Consider the following 13,123-nt stretch of genomic DNA (forward strand, 5'->3'; position numbering starts at 1 on the left):
CATTTTCCGAATCCAACCGAGAAGGAAAGCGTTTGGAGATATTTTTGGGCTGCACCCCTATTCATGTACACCGGTTCGTAACGGGCCATTTTCGCATTGCCGTCGCTTTTGACGCACGTGAGAAAGTAGACATTCTGTTTCTGTGGCAAACAGCGCAAAGAGTAGGGCTCAAGGAGCTTCAGTCCCGTTAGCAAGCACCACCAGTCCTCGCCCGCATTAATGAGGTGCTTTATCTGCTTCACAATAAAGTTTTATGTGGAATATGTAACAACATTTTTCGCCCACACAGGCAAGTTTTTCGATCAGCGTAGTATACGTAGTCAAAATATCTTGCCTTTAACACTTAAGACTGCTTGACGCTTACAGAACTAGCCTAGTTGGAAAAACATCCAGAGGTGCTTCTAATTCTTGTTAGGTCCAGTTATGCGAAGCCATTAGTGTTGCGAGTCGGTTCTAGCCCGTCGAAAGACAACGGTCCTGTTTCTAGAGCGTGTAGTAAGCACGTCAAATTACTATTTATACAGTAATTAAGTAATCATTCAATTTCATTTATTACCGATGGATGTGTGAAGTACTTCAGTAGTGGAACAAATTATATAATTAATTAGTTCAATTTCTTCATTAGCCAATTCACTAAACTTCTGGCCGATTTAAGTGGATGTAACTAAACCCATTGTTTAATTAGTTTCGTGTGTATAGACGCCGCGGTGGTTCCGTGGATATGACGCTCGGCTGCTGATGCGAAAGACGCGAGTTCGATCCCGACCGCTGCGGTCGAATATCAATGAAGGCGAAATTCTAGACGCCCTTGTACTGTGCGATGTCAGTGCACCTTTAAGGAAACCGAGATGGTCCAAATTTCCGCATTTCTTCAGTGCGGCGTCCCTCATACCCTTAGTATCTCAGGGAGGTTATACCCTGTAAACCAAAGCAACCAATGATTAATTCTTAAATGACTAATTTGTCGATTCAATTGCTTCATCGATCAATGTTTGAAATAATTGGCTAATTACACTAATGAATTGCTTCAATTAATTATTTACCAATTTGATTATTCATCGTGTTGTGCTAACTATTCAAGCTTTTTATACAGTTATTCAATTAAACAATACTATTAATTACCCCCATGATAGGCGATTGACAGTTCGCGCGGACAAGCTCTGATGACATGCCCAGCTGACAGGTGCTGTGCGCACCACTCATGAGACAATAAATGCTCGTGTTTCAATACCAACCACAATCCCCACTCACAAGACCTTCTTATTATAGTCATCAATTTCACGACAGACGCTACGGACACTAGTATGTTGAAACATTGGTACTACATATGGTGCCCAAAACATTAATAACACATTGCCAGGCACTTTTTAACACACTGAACGCTATTTATTTATATATTTATTTGCTTACTTATTTATTTATCCCTGATGATATTATATCACCAAGGTTCCAACGTACAATACAGATGGGAGGGGCTGATTCAGAGGAATACACAGTGTACATAAAAAAAATGCTATTAATAAAGATATACACAAATCTCTGTAAAACAACTTCAAAAACAAAAGTAAGCACATAAAGAATAAAAAAGAACAAAGGTAGAAACCATGGATTTCGAAATCTGGAATGGTGCTAATAAATACTGAAGAATATGAAAAGGAAAACAAATATATACCAAGCAATACAGTACCTAATGAACAGTTGATGAGAATATTCCTGAAATTTAACGCTAATCACTTTGAAACCAATTACACTCCTGTAACTGTATTGAACCTGCTTTTTTCTACTTCCCTTTATTCTTGAGTACGTATGTGCCCATTTTTCCCTGCATTTTCGTTTGATGCTACACATTGCAGGGGTCACTGACTTGTTTTCATCACTTTATGTTCTTAATTAGAGTAGTCATGGTTCTGCCTTGTTGTCTGCTGCCACGTACCGTAGAGGTCGGCGCACTCTACCAGCTGCTCTTGCAGCTTTTGTACTCGGCCCTCCCAAAGCGACAAAGGAAACATAATTCAATTCAATTGAGGAAGATGTTCACTTCATGCGTTTGCCGAAAATCCTCGCCTCCGGCGTGTTACGTTAGCACCATTATTAAGGCGGAAGCCTTTAATGCCTCATTGTTGTAAGCAGGGGTTGTCGACAGAAATGTCACGCTTTTCAATTGGTCGAAATGGTCGTGACGTCACAGTGCGCGAATTTCAAACGGGGCCAATTGTACTTTGGCTAGTAACCACGCAACAAATTCAAGGGATTTTATAGTGATGCTGCAACGAGTTCATTGCTTAATTTACCAATTAGCCTAATTAAGGTTTATAGACAGACCACATACACAAATAAAACCGAGAAGGAATTCGGTCGAGTTCGGGAATCGAACCCCGGTCTCTGGAGTGCGAGACGAGCACGGTAACCACTCCGCCATGCCAGCTTTTTTTTTTCTTTATTTTCGAGATTGACATGAAAACAATAAGACAACTTCAGCTACACTTGAGCTGATACGCGTGAAGTTAAAATTTCTTAAGTTTCACTAGATCATCTAGTAGTGTTACCCACTGGGGTGGGTCACGCTGCGCCTGGTAACATTCCCGCAGATAAACAGCACTTTCAACAAAGTTCTCACGTGTACTACGAGTGTTTATATCAGCATGCCTTACTTGCATTCGCGTTTTCCACAAGCTGTGGAGGCCAAGAAGCATTAATAAGTCATAAGGTACCTCTTTGCGATCAACTGGTAGAAATCTGATCCCATAAGGGTGCAGTCGTAGTTCTTTCTTGACGGTTCTCTGCAGGACATCCCAGAAAAGTATGGCGTCCCAGCAGTCTAGGAAAACATGTTCAATTGTCTCCGGCTGCTTACATAACAGGCAATTTGTTGTCCATGGGACAAAGATTCCATTTTCATGGAGCCAAGTTTTAACGGGTAGTGTATTAGAGTGCAATTTGAAAAAGAATGTTTTCACTGTCGGCCAGACCGGCATCATTTTCACACGTGTTAACATATCCTGCCCAGGGCCTCCACGGTAAGGCGCACGATACAAAGGTGGCGGCAGCATAATATCAACCAGATCCTTATACAGCTTCTTTTTGGGAACGTTATACAGGTATTCTAGTGAGAAACGTACTTCCAACAACCTGAAGGAAAGGACAACCTCACGCAAATATCCGTTTACAGCACCACACATGCTTTCACACGATGACACAATGATGAAACCATTGTCCAATCGCTGCTTACTCACTCCGCCATGCCAGCGCGATGCTTTCGAATGAACAAAGGCGCGTCTAGTGAATACGGTGTCTTCGTTCACTCCCATCTTCCTCCCTTCCCAAAAGGCGAGGTTCAGGTGTCCACCGAGATTTCCTTTCCTCAAAAACTAATTTACCGACGAGCAAGACGTAGAGCAGAACGGGCGATGGCGTTCTGAGAACTCCCTGGCAGCGTTGCAAGACGCTGTCGCGTTCCACACTCAGAGCCGAAGCTTAACATGGTAACCACATATCAGTGACACTAGCAGCAACACCGCGCTTAAGGCTTTCGCTTCTACGCGCTTTAGGTGAACAAAGCGACCCCTGAATTTCTTTGGGAAAATTATTCTTCGATGCAACCAACAATCTTGCATGCTTGAGCAGCCTGAACCCGCTCCAACAAACCCCGTAGACCGGCATACGACGGTAGATACACTACGGGCACTATTTTGAAAGCTTGTTTGCATTTCCCCCTTATTGTTTGAGATGTAGTTGATCTAGCGCGTTTCCTTAAAATGTCCGGGTCCTGTGTGTTATTTTGGCGTCAATATAATCGAAAATTATTCCTCGATACAAATAGGTCTGGCATACTTGAACAAATAAAAGAAAATATTGTGGATTGAGTGAGTCGAAAAAAACTGAATTTCCCTAACGGCACAGATTCTATTAACTTTTTTCGCAGAAGTGGTGTGCTTTCCTGGATGCCACGACGGAGTTTGTGTTCTGGGCTCATTGGAGAACAACGACCATCGTGGGAGGGTGGTGGTCATTACAACAACAGACCCCTAGCGCCGTATTCACTGATGGAAAAGAATTCGTTCGGCCAGCAGACACCTGGATTGAAAGGAGATATGATCAGCTGCCCTTCCAGTGCCTACCCTTCAGCGAACTGTGCCGATGTTACGAGACACATGGAACCTGAGACAGGACGAGAGCCATTTGAATTCTCCGATGAACCAGCGATGTTATCGAAGTGCGACGGTAAGTGATACGTGCGGTGCCACACAGGAGTGCGACCACAGGAGTACCCTATGTGCACTTTCACAACCGAAGACTCTACAAGATTACTCGGCACAAGCATATACACACTGGCGAATGCCCCTTAAATCGCGACATGTGTCTTTTAACAGCTGCTGAAACGAGAAATGTCACTCCTCATAATAATACGCACACTGGCGAAAGCCAGTTCAATCGCGACACGTGTTTTTCACACTTGGAGAGTCTGGATATGTAACTCCTTACTATACTACGCCCACTGGCGAAGCACCCTTCATTAGCGACACTAGTCCTTCCACAGCTGCAGACTCGAGAAATGTCACTTCACATAATAGTACGCACACTGGCGAAATCCAGTTCATTCGCGACACGTGTACTTTTACACCTGCAGAGTCTGGATGTGGAACTTCTTCTATACTAATCCCACTGGCGAAGGACCCTTCATTAGCGACAGTAGTCCTTTTACAGCTGCAGACTCGAGAAATGCCACTTCATATACTAATATGCACACTGCCGAAAGCCAGTTTAATCGCGACACGTGTACTTTTACACCTGAAGAGTCTGGATGTGGAACTTCTTACTATACTATGTCCACTGGCGAAGGACCCTTCATTAGCGACTGTACTCCTTTTAAAGCTGCAGACTCAATAAATGTCGCTTCACATAATAATACTCACACTGACGAAAGCCACTTCAATCGCGACACGTGTACTTTTTCACCTGCAGAGTCTGGATGTGTAACTCCTTACTATACTCTGCCCACTGGCGAAGGCAACGTCATTAGCGACACTTGTCATTTTACAGGTGTAGACTCGAGAAAGAGAAATGTCACTTCACATAAAATAACGCACACTGCCGAAAGTCCGTACAATCGTGACACGTGTACTTTTACACCTGTATACTCAAGAAATGCCACTCCACCGATTATTACGGTCACTGGCGAAAACCCGTTCACTCGCGACACGTGTACTTTTAGACCTGCAAAGTCTGGATATGTCATTCCACACGATACTATGCACTCTGGTGAGAAACCCTTCAAGTGCGACATGTGCCCTTTTACAACTGCACACTCTCGAAGTTTAACTCTACACAAGAGTACGTACACTGGGGAAAAGCCGTTCAAGTGCGACCTGTGCGCTTTTACAACTGCTCGCTCTGATCTAGCTGTGCTCAAGCGGAAGCATACTGGCGACAAACCCTTCAAATGCGACATGTGCTCTTTTGCAGCTGCAGTATCCAGCAAACTCACTATACATAAGCGTACGCACACTGGCGAAAAACCGTACAAGTGCGAGCGGTGCGCTTTTACAACTGCTTACTCTAGCAATCTAGCTCTGCACAAGTTTTAGCATAGTGGCGAGAAGCCCTTCCGTTGCGACATGTGCCCTTATAGAGCTTCAAGCTCTAGCAGCCTCAACCGACACAAGCGTGCGCACACTGGCGAAAAACCATACAAGTGCGATATCTGCCCCTTTTCAACTGGAGACTACTCAAACTTCACTCGGCACAAGCGAATTCACACAAGGAAAAGACACATCAAGTCTGACATGTTCCCTTAGGCAGCGTTTCAGAAAAAGTTTAAACCGCCATACGTTGAGGCATGCTAGAGAAGAGGGCTATCGCTGTACCTTGTGCTCATTCAGGTGGTCAGATAAGGAGAGGCTCTGAGAGCACCTGTCTGTTCACGGGCAGTGAAATCTTCAGGTAGACGTGCCGATGTCCGGAATGTGCTCCTGCTACTGGTGCACAATCCCGTGGGCCTTCCAACATAAACGTCCATGATTAGCCGTCACGCGAGACCTATTGTTCTTGAAGTATGACGGACATCCAATATTAATGATTTGGTTCCTGATGCAGGGTGATAAATTCAAGGTAAAATTTTAAATAATTAAAATACTTTTTAAATTAGTGGCTTTTTAGAATTGGACACAGCATCACTGCTTCGATATTTGTCTGAAAGTCTGTTTGTATACAAATGAAGGTGTGTGGCAAACTTTGCGGTGTGCTCTTACCTCTTTTTATGTGCTATTAATGCGAAAGCATGATTTTAATATCTTAATTTATTCTTAATTTCTTTTTTACCTTGTTATTAGCTTCGCTTGCTCCGTAATGGCACACCTACTCTTTAGCGCACCGTCGTGTGGCAACGCATACACTACGTTCACCTTCGCTCGCCAAGAAGCAACGTGGTTTTATGGCTGTGGTTCTATGCTCACCTCGCAGTCTGAAAGACCTGAGTTCACATCCCAGCACCTTGGGAAGAAATTTTTGTTTTCATTCATATCACGGTGATGTCATCTGGGATTTTTGGGAGCAGCGGAGCTGGTCTGCGCCCATGCCGCATTTCGTTCCCAAAGAGCCATATAATGGTTTCGCATTGACAACTGACGACTAAAGCTGGTTTGGCCACTCAGTGCACGCCCCGTTTTTAATGGAGCGTCACTTCGTGCAAAACATCCATGACAACTGCAGCCAAAATGAGTGTCGCTACGAAGAGCTGGTTTCCAAATACTTGCTTACAGTGAGAATGAGAAACTCGGGCTGCTGACATTCTGCATGTTGGAGTAAAATTGCCATAGAAGTTTGCCTCGAGACTCGTGTATTATGTTCACGCAGTAGTGTCTCTTCTTGTCTGTAAGCTGCTCATTTGAACTTCGGCATGCAAATAAAGAACAGATTTTCCAGTACATGTCTCAAGAATGTGTTAGAAGAATATCGTCTGACCACTCGACTTTGATTGGCTATGCAGAACAGTTTTCAATCTTGCTTCAGAGCACTATGCGTAACCAGCACATCCGGTATCTTCTTGCTTATGCGGGGAGCCAGTTGAAAGCGTAACATCGATTCCCCGTTAAGGGTAAACGAATAAAACCAAAAAATTCTCAGATGACTACGATAGTCGGTAATGAAATATTTGTGCGCAGCTCTTCACCTGCCACCGCTGGAAGGTCGGGTGTTACGCTGCTAGCTACCCTCCGGGATCTTCCCGTGGCAGTGAACTCCCGGTTGGTCGTTACTCCGCTTTCGAGGTGGCAGGTGGCGTTTCACACTGCTGCTGCCTGCCATTGTTGTCAGGTGAAGTGTTAAGCCGACGCCGACTCTGACGACTACGATCAGGAACGCAAGAACAAGATGCAAATGGTTGACTTTGAGGAGAGGAAATGACACAGCAGCTGTCTTGCATATTTCGCTGGACACCCGAAGCGCGCCGTAGGGGAGGGATAAAGGAGGGAGTGAAAGAAGAAAGGAAGGAAGAGGTGCTGTAGCAGAGGTCTCCGGAATAATGATGACCCCCTGGGAATCTTTAACGTACACTGACACCACACAGCAATCAAATTCTAATACGGAAAGGTGTCAGGCAGGGAGACATGATCTCGCCATTGCTCTTCACTGCCTGCTTACAGGAGGTATTCCGAGGGCTGGAATGGGAACAGTTGGGGATAAGATTTAATGCAGAATACCTGAGTAATTTGCGATTCGCTGATGACATTGCCTTGCTCAGCCACTCAGAACAACAACTGCAAAGCTTGATCAATCAGTTAGACAGGCAGAGCAGAACGGTTGGGCTAAGAATTAATATGCAGAAAACCAAAGTAATGTTCAACAGCCTAGCAAGAAAACAGCAGTTCGCAATTGGTAGCGAGGTGCTGGAAGTAGTAAGAGAATATGTCTACTTAGGGCAGGTAGTGACCGCAGATCCGGATCATGAGAGGGAAATAACTAGAAGAATAAGAATGGGATGGATCGCATATGGCAGGTTCTCTCACATCATGAATGGTAGCTTACCAATATCCCTGAACGGAAAAGTATACAACTGCTGTATCCTACCGGTACGGGGAAGAAACGTGGAGGCTAACAAAGAGGGTTCAGCTTAAGTTAAGAACAACGCAGCGAGCTATGGAAAGGAAAATGATAAGTGTAACGTTAAGAGATCGGAAGAGGGCGGAGTGGGTGAGGGAACAAACGCGGGTTAATTGCATCTTAGTTGAAATCAAGAGGAAGAAATGGGCTTCGGCAGGCCATGTAATGCGAAGGCAGGATAACCGCTGGTCCTTAAGGGTAACGGAGTGGATTCCAAGAGAAAGCAAACGCAGCAGGGGACGGCAGAAAGTTAGGTGGGCGGATGAGATTAAGAAGTTTGCGGGGATACAGTGGCGGCAACTGACAAAGGACAGGGTTAATTGGAGAGACATGGGAGAGGCCTTTGCCATGCAGTGGGTGTAGTCCAGCTGACGATGATGACACCACACAGCAAACGGGAGCCGCCTCCTTCGAAATGCGGCCGCGGTAGTCGGGTTCGAACCCGGGTACTGTGGTTCAGTACATGAGCGCTTGATTGTTAGGGTGGGGGGAGGGAGAATGTCTGCGGTTTTAACAAGCAATTTGAGCATAATTCGTTATGCGAGCCTTACACTGCATTGGATAAAACATTTGTTAAAACGCTACGAAGCAAACGTGCATCCGCCAACACCAACATGGGCCTAATTTGCGCACCATTTTGGTGGAAAATATTTAGGACAGCCCCTTAGCATTGCGCTGCCCGGCTTCTCATAGCGTTAAAATACCTTCTTGTCGCACCTGCAGTGGTACTAGCATCCCTTCCACCCTCCGAAATGGCTCAGTGAATAGGGCGGTTGGTTGGTGAACCCGAGGATGTGGGTTGAATCCCGGCATCGGAGGATTTTCGACATTAAGCTGCTACGAACCAAACCAAACCAAACCTTAAATCAAACCATAAACCATCCCGCATATTGCTTACATATTCAATGAGCAGATACAAGTAAAGAAAAAAAAGCTACCTTTCTCCGTCAAAGGACCCGTTCACAGCCAATCGCGTCGGCCCGCTCTCATGCACCTGAGCGAGACAATACCGGAAGTGGCAAGAGAGAGCAGGGAGGCGAGTATCGCGGACAGTTCTGGGATTGGACTAACCCTTTTCATGTGCCACTCCCTGCATTCTCCCACCGGCAAGTTGTTTACAATTGGGTGACGCAGTGGGCTGGGAGGAGGCCCTTTGACGGTGCAAAGCCGCTTTTTTTGTTGACGCATATCCGACCATAACCAAGCTTTAGGCTAACTTGCATATGCTTTCCCAGAGTCTTTGCCTCTACCCTAAAGTCGCGGGGCGGTTTAGGTGTCCACTGAGATTTGACAGCTGCTGCGCCAGTTACTGTTCTCGAACAACTATTTTCGTATCAAAACTGTGCATGTGCGCACGTGTGTGTGCGTGTGGGTGTTATGTGTGTGTCGGTTTGTGGCAATGCACCCACCCAAGTAGCACAGGTGATCGGCCCAATATTGCTAATCGATGGTCTCGCTCTGGTGTTTCGTAGGGAGGGCCTTTGCCAATGCGTTTCCAATATTGGCCGATTACTTGTGCTGCTTGGGCAAACACAGTAATCCTTTCGCACTGTTACGCTTAAAAAATCTTAAGTGTGTCTGCCATTTTTATTTTTCAACTTTCTTTTGGCCCACTGCCACTGTTCAGGGAGAGGGTATAAAGCCCAACAACACTCACAATGGGTCAGAACAGCCGCAGCGGGCGAACAATGAGCCATCGCATGGGCGCCGCTGTAACATGAGTAAGGTGCTGAACATAAGTTATGGCGAGTTGTAGGGGTGAGTAGTGCGGCAAAGCTAAGGCCATGTGGGAAGGCCACTGACGAAAAGGCGCCTTTGGGCCGATTTCCTGGCGTGCCGAGATTCTATAAGCTCCCGCAATAAGAGATTGGACGTGGTGTCAACAACCCTGGTTTGCAGTTGCAGACCAAGGTAGTCGGCTAGAAGGGGGTGAGAGAAGCGAACTTACAAGAACAATGATGATAGAAGATTTATTTCAGAGAAAGCAAATAATAAATGTGCATAACATGTCGAAGGAGGATAGACCGGCTACTACAATGGTTTTGCTTGGACAAGGAAAGTGGAAAAGTGCAGAGAAGAAGGTTTGCTAGTAGCACGTCGACAGAAATGGATGATACTCGAGCTAAAGTGATAAAGAAATTAGGACAAAAATCTAAGCAAGCATCTAAGAGAGGTAATCGGAAAAACGATCATCGATGGGCAAGCCTCGGATGGATGAAAACTGAGCATGATGATTACGATTTAAGAGGAAGGGGGACAAAACTCACATAAACTACCGTCGCGCAGCAGTGACGGCCAAGGTTTACAGAATGGTGATTCAGATTTTAAAGGACAGACTGCAGGCATGGATGGAGAACAAGGGGATGCTAGGAGAGCTACAAAATGGGTTCCGAAAACAAAGAGGTTAGTCGACAATCTGTTGTTCTCTTTGAGGCAGTGTATCGAGATTGATGACGAGGAACACAGGCCCCTATGGCTAGATTTTTTGGATATCAAGGGATCCTACGGCAAAGTTATTCAAGAGGATTTGTAGGACATTCTGGGCAGATTCGATGTTGGAGATGGCGGAAATAATTTTTTTGAAATATAGCCGTAAAAGTAACGAAGTGTTTATGAAAGGGAGAAAAATATTTCAGAGCCTGTAGCAATACCAAGGGGAGGGGGGAGGGGTCTTGCAAGGCGGTCCTTTGTCACCATCGTTGCTCGTGTTGTATCTACAAGGATTAGAGATAAAACTACAGAGTAATGGGCATGCCTTAAGTCGACCTTATTTAACAAAGGGGAATGGATTGAACAGTCACTACCAGGACTGGTGTACGCGGATGATGTAGTGTTAATGGCTGACAATAAGGAGGATTCGAACGGGTTAGACTTTGGCATCACGGAGGCATCTAGAATGGGTCTAAAATAGAGCAAGGAAAAATCAACAGTAAGCGAAAATTCATGATATAATGATGAGGGCGGCGATAACAGGATATTCGAGGTCACGCTAGACATCTTCTTGTGGTGTGGACGAACAATGGCGCTTATTTTCTAACTGAGCATGAAAATTATGAAGGGAATATAGGTAGCAGAAATGCTGCTCTCATGATAAATAGGGAACTTCCAACTAGAAAAGGTGTGAAGTGGAAAGAGGGATCTGGAAAGGGGTAATGGTTCCTAGTCTGACTTGCGGCTATGCGGTCCTATGCAAGAGATTAGATGTTCAAGCGAGGTTAGAAATCAATCGGCACGCGGTAGGTAGGGCTGCTTTGGGAGCACGTGGCAACACACCAATACAGGAGGTCAGAGGTTACATTCGATGGGCATGCCTCGACAGCCCATGCCTCGACAGCCCGACGACCAGTTGAAATTTGATGAGCGATTGAGAGAAATGGAGGAAAATCCCTGGGCTAAGAGAGTTTTCAAACACTTTTAAATGAGGAATGTTGACACAAATGGAGAAAATGGACTAGAAATCTGGCGAGGAAATATGTGCACCGCAGTTGTCGGAGGGCAGGGGGGGGGGGGGGGGGTAGTTAAAGAAATGTCAGTTAAGAAGCAGGTTAACGAAACAAAGAGACGTCTGCGGAAACGAATGGAGATGAAATCGGCACTAGGAGCATAGAGAACGATAGATGGAAAATCGGCATAGAAAATGTCTACGATGATTTTAGGGAAACTGCTGTTGGAGGCCAGGACAGGAGTATTGCGGCCCAAGACATATCGAGTCAAGTACCACGAGATTGATACGCTCCTAGGTGTGTGTGGAGAGAAGAAGGATACGGCTAAATACTTGATCATTCGTGTAGAGTACATTCTTATTTCATGTACAACAAAAAAGAAGAACAAAGTTACATCAAGGAAGGAATAGCAGTGCAAGTAGCAAAGATACAAGAAAGGCGAAAAATACAAGATAAAAATACAAGATACAAAAAGATACAAAAATACAATACAAGATACTAGAAAGGCAAAAAAGACTAGTTACAAGGCAAGGGGTAGCTATGGAATTCTAGTAAATTGAAAACTCGCAAAAAATACCTATAGAAATAAAAATCACAGAAGTTGGTAAGAAGTTTGAGAGCACATTGATTACGAGTGAGCGATATGGGCACCATTTAATAGACTTGGTAAGGTGTAGCGTAGCATGTGGCGACCGTAATTGGTTCGTGTACGAGGTCTGTTAGAAAAGTATCCGACTTTATTTTTTTTGCGAACACCTGATGGATATGAAACAAGCGCGCTTAAAGCAGCCGACCTTGAACCCTAGTGCACTTGCACGAATTTTTTCCCCCCTGACGATAGCGTCAGTCGCTGGGAAGCAGCGTTTGAGTGAGGCAGTGCGCAGTGCTCTCGTCGGTTTTTCATTGCAAGGAAAATGGCGGAGCGAGAGGAGCAGCGCTACTACATCAAATTTTGCCAGAAACTTGGCGATAGCCAAGTGGAAATCATTCGAGATGTTCAGACGGCTTTCGGTGATGGTGCTATGAGCAGCACACAGATTAAGCAGTGGTGCAACTGGTTTAACCCTTTCGGCCCTGGCGGTGTCAATTGACGCCACAACACAAATATTACGCTCATGTCTCAGTAACAGAAGAAAATACTATTAATTTTTAATACAATAGTTCCTTAGGGATCCCTGCTGCTATCGACATCGCTGTTCACGGACTACCATTGAGCTGTGCGGTCTAAGGAAGAAGTAGCAGTATGGGAGGCATGGAGTGAAGAAGCCGAGGTGTAGCAAATTTGTTCATTTTTATCTCAGTAACTATCGTTCTTCTGCGTTCAGATTTTTATATGTTGTGGGAAACGGCTATCTAAGCTCACATCCCCGTCGTAAATATTACTGAAAGCGTAGACGCTGCGTTTGAACACATTTTTGACATGTGCGATTTTGACACCATCAGGGCTCAAAGGTTGCCAGCGGTGGCCATTGAGTGATGATAGGATATCTTTGTAGAATAGAATCTGCTAGTATTTTCGCAGATGCACCTATACTAACGGCCTTTTTGACTGCTGACGTGAATGTTCATTACAGAAAATGGAC

Source organism: Amblyomma mixtum, chromosome 7 (assembly GCF_055824585.1).
Source record: "Amblyomma mixtum isolate Tamu chromosome 7, ASM5582458v1, whole genome shotgun sequence".
Lineage (NCBI taxonomy): Eukaryota > Metazoa > Arthropoda > Arachnida > Ixodida > Ixodidae > Amblyomma > Amblyomma mixtum.